This window comes from Myotis brandtii, unplaced genomic scaffold, assembly GCF_000412655.1.
Source record: "Myotis brandtii unplaced genomic scaffold, ASM41265v1 scaffold668, whole genome shotgun sequence".
Classification (NCBI taxonomy): Eukaryota; Metazoa; Chordata; class Mammalia; order Chiroptera; family Vespertilionidae; genus Myotis; species Myotis brandtii.
In genome coordinates, this window is record NW_005370597.1 from 4,634,484 (window position 1) to 4,644,854 (window position 10,371).

Below are 10,371 nucleotides of genomic sequence, written 5' to 3' on the forward strand. Positions count from 1 at the left end.
CTCCCTCCCTCCCTCCCTTCCTTCCTTCCTTCCTTCCTTCCTTTCTTTCTTTCTTTCCTTTGCTAGGAAAAAATCAGGGGTAACAGAGATGTGGCAGGGCTTGTTTTCCCTTTTTCTGCTTTTCAAGTGCGGTTCTTGTTTGTCCAAACTTGTTTAGAGCAAATATGATTGTGAGGTGGGATGAGACAGGCCTGAGGGCGTGTTACAGATGCAGAGTTTTTCTTTCACAAATCCAACTCTAAACTTTCTTTCACAATTCACTACTGTGAAGACCTGGGGACAGAAAGTTCTGCACCTGGGGAGACCTGTTGAGACCAACCCTAACTTACTGTTCTTCCTCTGTTTCATTTAAAAGCTTTACAATTGTTTTGGTAAATCTCCCCGAACTCTTCCGAAGTAGCATTATTTGCTGTCCTTTCATTGCATGGAGAAAGGCACAGAAAGAGGAAGAAATGGCAGTTGCTTAAACACTCCTTGGAAGAAGTGGTGGCACTCAGATCTATTAAAGCACATTCTGGGTTTCTGTCTGGTGCAGGGTCCCTGTCCTTGTGTACCTGGGACAGGCAGGGCTGCCCTGCTCCAGTTCCTTATCCACTCAGTGTTCCTGGCTCCCTGTCCCTTCTTCACTTTATTGGCCTGGCCTTTCTTTTGCTTACAAACCTTTTCTAAGAAGGTCTGGCTTTCGCTCTTAAGTTTACCACCATAAATTCTGAGGTGGTACACGTCACCCTCTTAATCTAATTGAGCCAGCACATCCTTGTGAAGACATCATTTTATTTGGGGGTATTAGTTGCTATGGTTATTTGCTGAGACTAACAGAGTCTGTGTTCTCTCAATTAGATTTTTGGAAACTGCTCTCTGAGAATGACAGAGGTGTGTCTCCCATAGGAATATCCAGTATATAGCCTCATCACTGCAAAAAAAAAAAAAAAAAAAAAAAAAAGAGAGAGACACAGAGAAGATACTTTGGGTGGAATTTTAGAGCTAGAAGGACCTTAAAGATGAAGTGGTTCAGCCTCCTGGTTTTCAAATGAGTCTCTAAGGCTGAACTTTCTGAAGTTCGTTAAGAACTTGTTAAGAAATTTTCCCTAGGTTCACATCCATAGTTGATGGGTGAGCAAGGACATAGCCTGTTTCTGGTTTTTATTCTATGTTCTATTCCTTCTGCAACAGAAGTCCTCTCAAGGAATCCATTCCTCCAATAGGCACTGTGCTGGAAGGATAAAGACACCATGACCTCCTGTCCATCAGGGTCTTGGGTGTGAATCCTGTTGCCTTGATGAGTGTGGGTGCCTGGACCAGCAGCACTGACATCACCTGGAAACTTGTTAGAAATGCAGAAGTGCTGGCTTCCAGGACTACCAATTAGAATAAGCATTTTGATAAGGTCCTTGGGTGATGGGGTGCACATTAAAGTTTGAGGAGCTCTGCTCTAAGAAGGTAGGACATTCCAGAAGCAAAAGCCAAGTCTTGAGGGCCAAGCCAGGGTTAATCACCTCTCCCCGAATCTGCTCCTCTGCTTGGTGTTGGGCTTGATAGTGATGCTGTGTGGTGCTGACCGAGAGGACTGCTCACCATTCTCAGCCTGCGCTCTGTCTAGCACAGCCCCCTTCTCATCTTCCCAGCCCTCCCCTGACCCACTCTCCCTGCAGAACCTTTGGTCTGACTTGTGTGGTCTCCTCTTAATGCTCCCCTCCCCCAACTTTTCCCCTTAAAATGTGCCTATTTTAGGGGCAAAGAACAAATACCACCTTCTCAGGAAAGTAGGCAGTTCAGGCCTCCGAACCCTGTAAATCCCATTTATCTTGGATGTCACCTTAGCATGCTCATTCTTGTATCAGTTTCATCCAGGGCTGGCCGCCTTCCCCAGGAAATGGACAAAAAGGATTTGATGATACCATTCTTTCCCCAGGCATTTAAAAGGCACCGCTTGAGTTTAATAAACTTCTCAAGAGGAAACCCATACTGCTTTGTGTTGTAGTTCAGTTAAAAAGTAGTGTTATTTAGTTCAGGGTTTTTGTCTTTCCTTTTATCTGCAAGGGGTGAAAGGAAGTTTGAAAATCTGTAGATGAATTAGGGTTTTCTAAGCATCTGAGGAAAACCCTTAAGGACACAAATGTGTTCACTAGAATGAGGTTATTTGAGTAGTTTGGTGAGTCAAAGAGGTAAAAATTCCTAATTTTTATGCTAATTAAGACTCTCCTTTTGTTGATTCTCTTCCATCTGCAAGTAAACTTTCACTCTGCCTGTGCTTGTGGGAAGGAAGAAAAATCAGCGCCTAAGGGCCACCCTATGCTCTGGTCTTTCATAACAGGGGTCCCCCCTTTTTAATTCTCACGACAATCTTGTGAGGTGTATTATCCTCAATTATAGGAACGCTCGGAAAGATTGAATATTTTGTCCAAAGCCTACAGCTAGTAATTGGCAGATCCAGAGTTTGAAACAAGGTTTGCAGAGTTCATGCACTTCATACTCCTGAATTGCCCTTAACTGGCTCTGTGCGTGTGGACTTAACCAGCCTGGAAATACCCTTTCTTTTCACTTCTTCACTTGCCTAGACCCTCTCAAAATGGGTTTCTTTGTTTTTACCAAGCAACTCACCATTGTTTTCCCTGAGGGAGTTTTTCCTGCACTGACCTGCTGTCTCACAAGGTCCTGGGGCATCATGTGAATGTAGATGTTCTGGATACAGTGACACAGTTCTCTGTGTCCCTGTTCTGCTTTGTGCCAGGGCTGAGTGATTCAATTTTGGGGCTTGGCTCTTTAGGGCTTGGGTTTTTGTCATAGATCTGATGCTGACTAAAGCACTTAACATAGGGCCATTGATTAGTAAATGTTTATTAAGCACCTACTATGTGACATACACTTAAGTTAGTCCTTATTTTCTTCATCAAGTGCTATCACTTAAACTCTCAATGTTGTTATGAGGAAAAGTTAACTAGCACTTTGGAAATACAAATGTCTTTGTATACATCATTTGTACATATTATGTATATATAGTGATGATGCTACTGATCACTCTTAATTGGACATGAACTTGGAGTTTTCAGTAGGGAACAGAGTTTCTTTGAATCCCTCATACTCTCCTTGTCTCCTGCTCGACTAGTGGACTGTGTACCCATGTCCAGATTGAGAGGTCTCATTTGATCATTTCTCAGGGAGCAAGCCCTTGGCATGTGGCTGCATGATCTTGCAGTGAAGTGGGATGGGAAGTCAGAGTAGAAGTCCCAAACCAAGTTCGGAGCCAGCTCTTTAGTGAAGAGCTTAATCAGCATTCAAGTTGATCTAGTCTCTCCTCTGTATAAAAATCTGGTTCCCATTTCCTTAGGGATGAAGTCCAAATCCTTTTGTGTGGCACTTAAGTCCTACCATAGTTTGATTCTAACCTCTCTTCCCAGTCTTGCCTCCTGTCCATCAAGCTTAATTTCCGTCCGTTTCTAGGAGGTCCTCTGCTTTGGCATCTCTTTGCTTTCTATTCTTACTTCTAGAATACCTCCCCAGGCCCATCTCCCCTGCCCTGCACCTCCTCCCATTTCTACATATCCACTAGTTCTGAACTCTTAAGGCTCAGTTCCAATGCCACTCCCTATTCTTTTTTTCTAGGAGGCCTCCTCCACTGGCTTCAGCTGGAATAGTATCCTGCTTTCACTTCTGTAGCTATTTTTTTCTATTCTCTGATTGCCTTAGCATGCTCTACCTTAATTTACAAATTCACATACACAGACTAGGCCCTTCTAAATTGTATCTTTCTCAAGGATATGCAATCTATGCATGCCATTTTTTAAAATTTCTTTGAGTACATTGATACCAGATTCTCAAATATTTGAGTAAATTAGGCAATATAGTATAGTAGTTAAGACCTGTGGAGTCAGAGGGACCAGGTTTCTTATACTACCACTCATTGTCTATGTGACTGTGACAGGTTCTTTCACCTCTCTGAGTCTGTTTCCCCCTTGGCAAAATGGGAGTAGTAATATATAATCAGTAGGATGGTGGTGGGGATGAAATGGTTTAAAATACTTAGTAGGGACATGTTACATAGTAAGCACCCGATAAATTAATGCATAATATATTTTGGATATATATTCAGGTGGGTTTGTGTTTCCTATATTATTCTTGAAGGGGTTTTCTATGGAAATAGAATTGGAAACCTCTCATCTGGAAAAAGGCGACACACTTTTCTTTGTTCTATGTGATTTTGCTTTTAAAGTAAACTCTAAAAAAAATTTCATTAGCTGAACTGCTGTGGTTGGAAAACAAATTCTCCAGAGTCAGTGCTGGCTGTGGCCTCATTTAGGAAATAACAGTTTTAGGGAAATTGACTCAGAAAAAGCATGCAGATGTAGAGTCAGAATGTATACTATATAGCATGCTATGGTTGATAAGGGAGGTGGGCATACCATCCTGTGCTGAGAGGAGAGGGTTTCTGAGTCTGCTCCAGCCAGATTTCAAATAATGTGAGAGACATGGTGGTGATGACTTCATCCCTCCAGCCAGCCCTTCCTTTCCATGTCTCAGGATTGAATGGATAAGATAAACAAAGGTCCTCTGAATGTATTTGGGCAATTCTTCCCTCATGAGTCCCTCCCTCGATTGTTGATTGAACACCCACTGGAAATTTATCCTCTCCGGTGGATGTCCTTAACAACTGGACAGGATCTGTCCCCAGCACTGCATTTGAGGCTGGCCCTATCATTTCTCCTTGAGTCTTAGCACACCTCTCTGATACAGTTGATCACCACCTAGTGGCCATAGGTGAGACCATGCGTCACAGAAACTCAGTGAAAGCCATGGGGGAATTTTGTTCTATTGTAAGATTTGAACGTGGCGTGTTTCTTATTTGCTTATATAATGCAGGGGTTCATGCTTTAGGGTGGCATTTAGCAAGGGAATGTAACTTGCTTTCGTTACAGTTAAGCAACGGAACTAGGTTTAAAATGCCATATGCAGACTTGGGGAAATGGTGAGTAAGGGGAATGCCTCTTCCCAAACACAGTTTCTGCTAGGTTGTGTTCTCAGCTTGCCCAGATATAGGGAAAGAGAAAAGGAGGGTTCTCTGGGAACTCTCCCTTCATCTGGAGACATGCTGGGGCCGAAAGGGGATACGTGGTTGTGGCAGAGAGTTGCCGTTTTTGTTGCTCATTTCTCCTGGTCCCTTGGTGTAGAGAAAGTTTTGCTTTCTGTGCTTGCTGGTGGCTCGCTCTGCAGCTTTGTGGGAACCTTCCTCAATAGACAGAGCCAGGGGAGGTGATTTTATGTTAACAGCAAGCACATACCTACATATACTAGCTCCCACCAGACCTACATAAGTTGGAAAGTTTCTCCTAATTTACCTAATCTGCTTTTTTTCACTTGTCAAGCAGAGAATCACCTTTGATGAGAGTAATGAATTAGTGGAATGCCTCCTTCCCCCCTCCCTTTGTTCTTTCTGTGACACCTGTTCTCTGAAGGCCGTGTGCCTGGTTCTGAGAATACACTGGTGAGCATGAAGAGACATGTTCCTCACTCTTATGGAACTTACTAGTTGGGGAGATATTAATCAAAGAAATACCCAAACAATATGAAATTGCTACGAAAAAGAGTTGCATAGGACTCAGGATGTGAAAATAGAATGGGGTTTGGACTGGTTAGAGAAATCAGGGAAGGCTTCTTGGAGAAAGGAACTTTTATGCTGAGGTAGGGATAGGGCACATCCCAGGAACTGGCAGAGGCCAGGGTTTCTGGAGCTCAGAAGGGAAGTGGGGGCCTAAACTCTGCAGGGCCTCTCTGGCCTTGGGAGGGACTTTGTTCATTGTTCTTAGAGCTCTGGGAAGCCATCGCAGGGTATGCTGCTGGAGCTGACATGAGTAGGTGGAATACTGACTGGAGGGACAAAGTGGATGTGGGGAGACCAGAGACGAGGCAGTTGCAGTATCCAGGCAGGTGTGGGTATTTGGTTTAGGGGTTGCTGACCGTGTTGGAGATGAGTGAGCAGAATGGAGACGCATAGGAGGCAGACTTGGGAAGGACTGTTCTGTGAAGGGCGATAGGTGGGTGTCTGACTCTGACTTGTGTGGCAGGACTGGGGACACAGGAAGAGGTCCTTAGTTGGCTCCTTTGGGAGAGGGTAGGGGAAGAGATATAATTTGTTTTTTAGCATGTTGAGTTTTACCTGGGAATGGGGTTGTGGGGTAAAGCTGTAGTCTCTTGGTGGCTAGTGCCCACCTCTTAGCTCCCACCATGGGAATCCCCTTTCCTCTGGGGAATCTCAGACCCTCCACTTGTAAGCCAGCCTGTATTGCTACGCCTGGTCAGATCAGTGTACCAGGTTTTGAGGGCCACTTTGTCCAGCCCTGTCCTAGGCACTCACACATTATGCCACGAGACTACTCATGGGTAGTTCCAGAATCATTTTTCATGCAAGATGATGAGGCACAGAGGCTCTGGTATGTGTAATTGGCCTTCAGAGAAGGGAGAGGTGAGCCTGGGGACTTGAGGATCCTTGTGCTGTAAGCAGCTGAGATGCCATCCTTGTTGCAAGTACTTACCTTGACAGTTGGTCTTCATTAACTAATTAGTTTCTAAGACCAGGAAGATGTGACAGAGTAGCAAATATTTTTAAGGGTAGTTGTAGACAATTTTGGTAACTTTGGAGGTCAGGGAAAGGTATTAGATACAATGAAAGTAAATATAGTTGTAAGGTTACCTTGAGTCTGTCATTATGTGGGTGTCCATATGCATGTATGTTTGTGTGTATGTTAAGATTTGTGCAAAAACAGGAAATGACTCAACTTGTATTATTGGTAAAACTTGTGTAAATTAAGGACAAGAAGGAAGTGGCTTGACTTGTAGTTCAGTAGTACAACTTGTATAAATTAAGGTAGATTCTAACTTTTTAAAAATTGTGATAAACCTTGTCTTTCTGTTAAAAACAAAAAGATTATTCTTGGCTTAAATTCTCGTAAGCTCTGTGCAGATCAGTGTCTGCTGTGGTAGGGCATGGATGGCACCTCCAGGAAGGGAAGGGCACTCTCCTCTGGTCCCCTGGGGAGCAGACAGCTTTGGGAGCAGCCTCTCAAGGCCAGGCTTCTAGCTGCTTCCATATCCTTACCCACCTGGTCTCCTCACTCAGAGGCAGAGACTACTTACTCTGTAAAGCAGATACTTGTCCTCCCCAGAGGCTGCCAGACATGTCTTCTCTCCACTCTGGCCAGCATTCTGCCTTCTAGCAACAGTAAATATTATTGCTCTGCTTGGCTCTTAGCTGTGTCCTGCACTGCCTGAACACGAAACAGTGGGGTTATATGAGCAGGGTGCCACGAAACTTGGCCTGCACCCAGCACCAACGCCAGCCTCCCCTTCTCCCCTCCTCTTACTGGAATGTGCATGTTGGATTCCTGAGTGCATCAGAGGGAAGGCTCCAGAAATAGGTCTCTGTGCAGCTGCATATCCAAGGTGATCACTCCATAGGATGCAACCAAGCCTTTTGGGTTGAAGTAGACAAGAAGCACTGCTTTTTTAATGTCCTCTTCATTGTCCCAAGTAACAGAGAAGGGGTTTATCTTTTAAATTCTTAAAAAAACTTAAAATTTTTAAAATGATTTTAGAGAGAAAAAAAGTAAGGGGGGGGGAGAGAGGGAGAGGGAGAGAGAGAGAGAGAGAGAGAGAGAGAGAGAGAGAGAGGGAGAGAACGAACTTTGGTGTATAATTACAGCTAGTGATGATTACCTTCCCTGGTTCCTGTTATTGGAGGATTCATATATCAGGGAAGAAAAGCCCAGCCTTGCCTAGAACTCAAGCTTACAGAACAGAGTGCTTGTACAATGTGTCTCACTGGATCTCCTGACAGCTGGTGGGTAAGGTAGGGCTGACAACTGTCAGATGAAATGATTGAGACTTTAGGAGTAATCCTGGGTTAGTTACATATCTGGTAAATGATGTAGCTGAAACCTGAACCCAGGAGCCAGTGGAGGTTGGGGTGAGGGCTAGGGGTCGGGGAAGGGATTGTTCGGCATATAATCAGAACCCCGTGATGTGCAAGCAGAGAAGGGAGGTCCTCCAAAGCAAGCTTGAGATGCTGTCCCAGAGACAGGGGAGCAGATGCCAAACAAGCAAAACAACAGGTGCCCACTGCACCTTTAAAAAAGACTCCTCTCTGAGGCGTGAGTCATTCAAGCCCATGGTGAGTTCCCTTTCGGTTTCCAATAATTGGGATTTTCATTCTACCCAGCTGTCCTCACTGGCCTACAGCCCAGTATTGACTCCATACCAGTACTCATTACCTAATCTTCCATCAGGGGGACCGGCCTCTTTATCAGCTTTGTGGGGCCCACGTTGTTCTCAGGTTTGTGCTGTGGTGGGGCGTGCTGTGTGCCCGGGACAATGAAATCAGGTTACCTTCTGGTCATAAGCTAACAGGCCCTGCTCCTGGTCCTCCTGTGAAAGGCCCCACAAAGGCCCGGTTGTGCAGAACGAGCTGCTCCTTGATCCTCATTGGCAGCTGCCCCTGGCAGCCCCGCTTTTCAGGTGCGTGCTGGGAGCTTTCCCCAGCGTGGCTTGCATTTCGCTTTATTTCCACTTTGTTGAGAAGATTGTCCAGCTTGAGTCTTTCTTGCCCTACTGGGGGGAGGCACAGGAGGATTTTTACTGTGAGTTCTGATCGGGAGGACATTTTGACTAAAATGACACGGAGCACAGCCGTGCCCACATTCCACCTTGGGCCTCTTGGAGGGCTTTGTCTTCCACTCTGAAAGGTTGTAATTCCCTTTTCTCATCCTGCCTGCCTTCCTTCGCACAGGGTTCTGACTCTCAGCTGCATCTGTGTCTTTCTTGCCAGGGAGTGATTTATGTTCTCGGGGATCTCCTCAGCCTGGGTTGGCCAGTTTTAAGAGATGCCTGACTCCTGCCAGCATCTTGAGACTTTTTGCCAAAGGACCATTCCATTAAAGTGACTGAACCAAGGAGAGATGGGAGACTGTTGGCTGTTGTCTCCCTGTTCTCCTTCTCCACTCCGAGTGCCTTCCTCGCTGGTGTAGAGCAGAGGTCCTTGCAGGAGCCACAGCGAGCTCGGGACCTGTGCCATCTGAGCCACTGAGAGGGCTGGCTCGGAGCAGGAGCTGCTCGTATCCAATGTGGTGCCCCGAGCCCCACACCCGAGAGTGGGATGGTCCAGCCTGGCTCTCCCACTGGCAGCCATTGTTTGGAGTGAACACTCAGATTGACGAACTGAACATTGGGGGTTGGATTTGTATACAGCCCCCCCTCCCTCACCCCCCATATTAAACAGCACAATCAGAGCACTGCCATGTATGTTGGAGAGGAAACAAGCAAAATCAAAAGATGGGAAAAACCTAACCACCAACCTCAAGGGCCAAATCTGGGAACTAAAAAAGAGAAGTGCTGAGGAACATGGGTGCTTTTATTTCAGTAGGTTTTGTTGATATGTGAAGCCAGAATTCCCCACCCCCCAACCCCAATATCTTATTAAAGCCAGGCCTTGTTGCCAGTTATGCCTCATATTTCCCTCCTCTGGGAATTTGAACATAATGCCATTTCCCCTTCAATGAGGGGAACATGGACCAGGGTAATTTGAGTGATTAGCCTAATCTGCAGGAAGGCTGCACGTGGAATTAAGTTAAGCACATTTGTATTGAGCAGCCGTGGCTGTTAGGCCACTGAAAAGTACCTTGGTGGTTTTATGCCATTAGCAGAAGTTGAGGGTTCATAGAAGGATCATTGGCTTTTATTACTGACTTAAATGAAAGCTTATTGTTTACGTTTGACAAGGGCCTCTGAGAGCTTTCTTTATAGATACCACGTGTGGGGTTATACCATGTATGGGGTTACTCCAACCCCAAACATTGCCAGGTCTTTGTTCTCATGGCAGTACGGGGGCGTGGTGACCCAGGGAAATGGTTCGGGCAGACATTTGTCAGGCTGGCCGGCCTCTCTGCTCGAGCGGGCTCTGAGAACTCAGGCCTCACCTGTACTGGAGTTAGAAGGGACAGGGCAGCTCCCAGCACTTTCTCCCAGCAGTTTGTGGTATGAGTTGGACTAGTGCAATGGTTGGCAAACTGCAGCTCTCGAGCCACATGTGGCTCTTTGTCCCCTTGAGTGTGGCTCTTCCACAAAATACCGACTTCTGCGCATGGGCCATGAAGTTTCAATTGCACTGTACGTACGCGCCCGCACGTGGTATTTTGTGGAAGAGCCACACTCAAGGGGCCAAAGAGCCACATGTGGCTCGAGAGCCGCAGTTTGCTGACCACTGGACTAGGGGAGGGTATTGTTGCATCTGGCATGGGGGCAGCTTCACTGACCACGTGGAGGTTGAGTAACTGAGCCGACCTGCAGGGCTGTAGATGCTAAAGCCATACCTCCTCCCCGACCCCC

General features: G+C 46.0%; 1 protein-coding gene across 1 annotated transcript in view; it reads left to right on the forward strand.

Annotated features, from left to right (window-relative positions):
• The window catches only part of ARHGAP26 (Rho GTPase activating protein 26), a 409,256-nt gene that overhangs the window by 90,050 nt on the left and 308,835 nt on the right, over positions 1–10,371 (forward strand). The gene's annotated exons all lie outside the window — the stretch shown is intronic.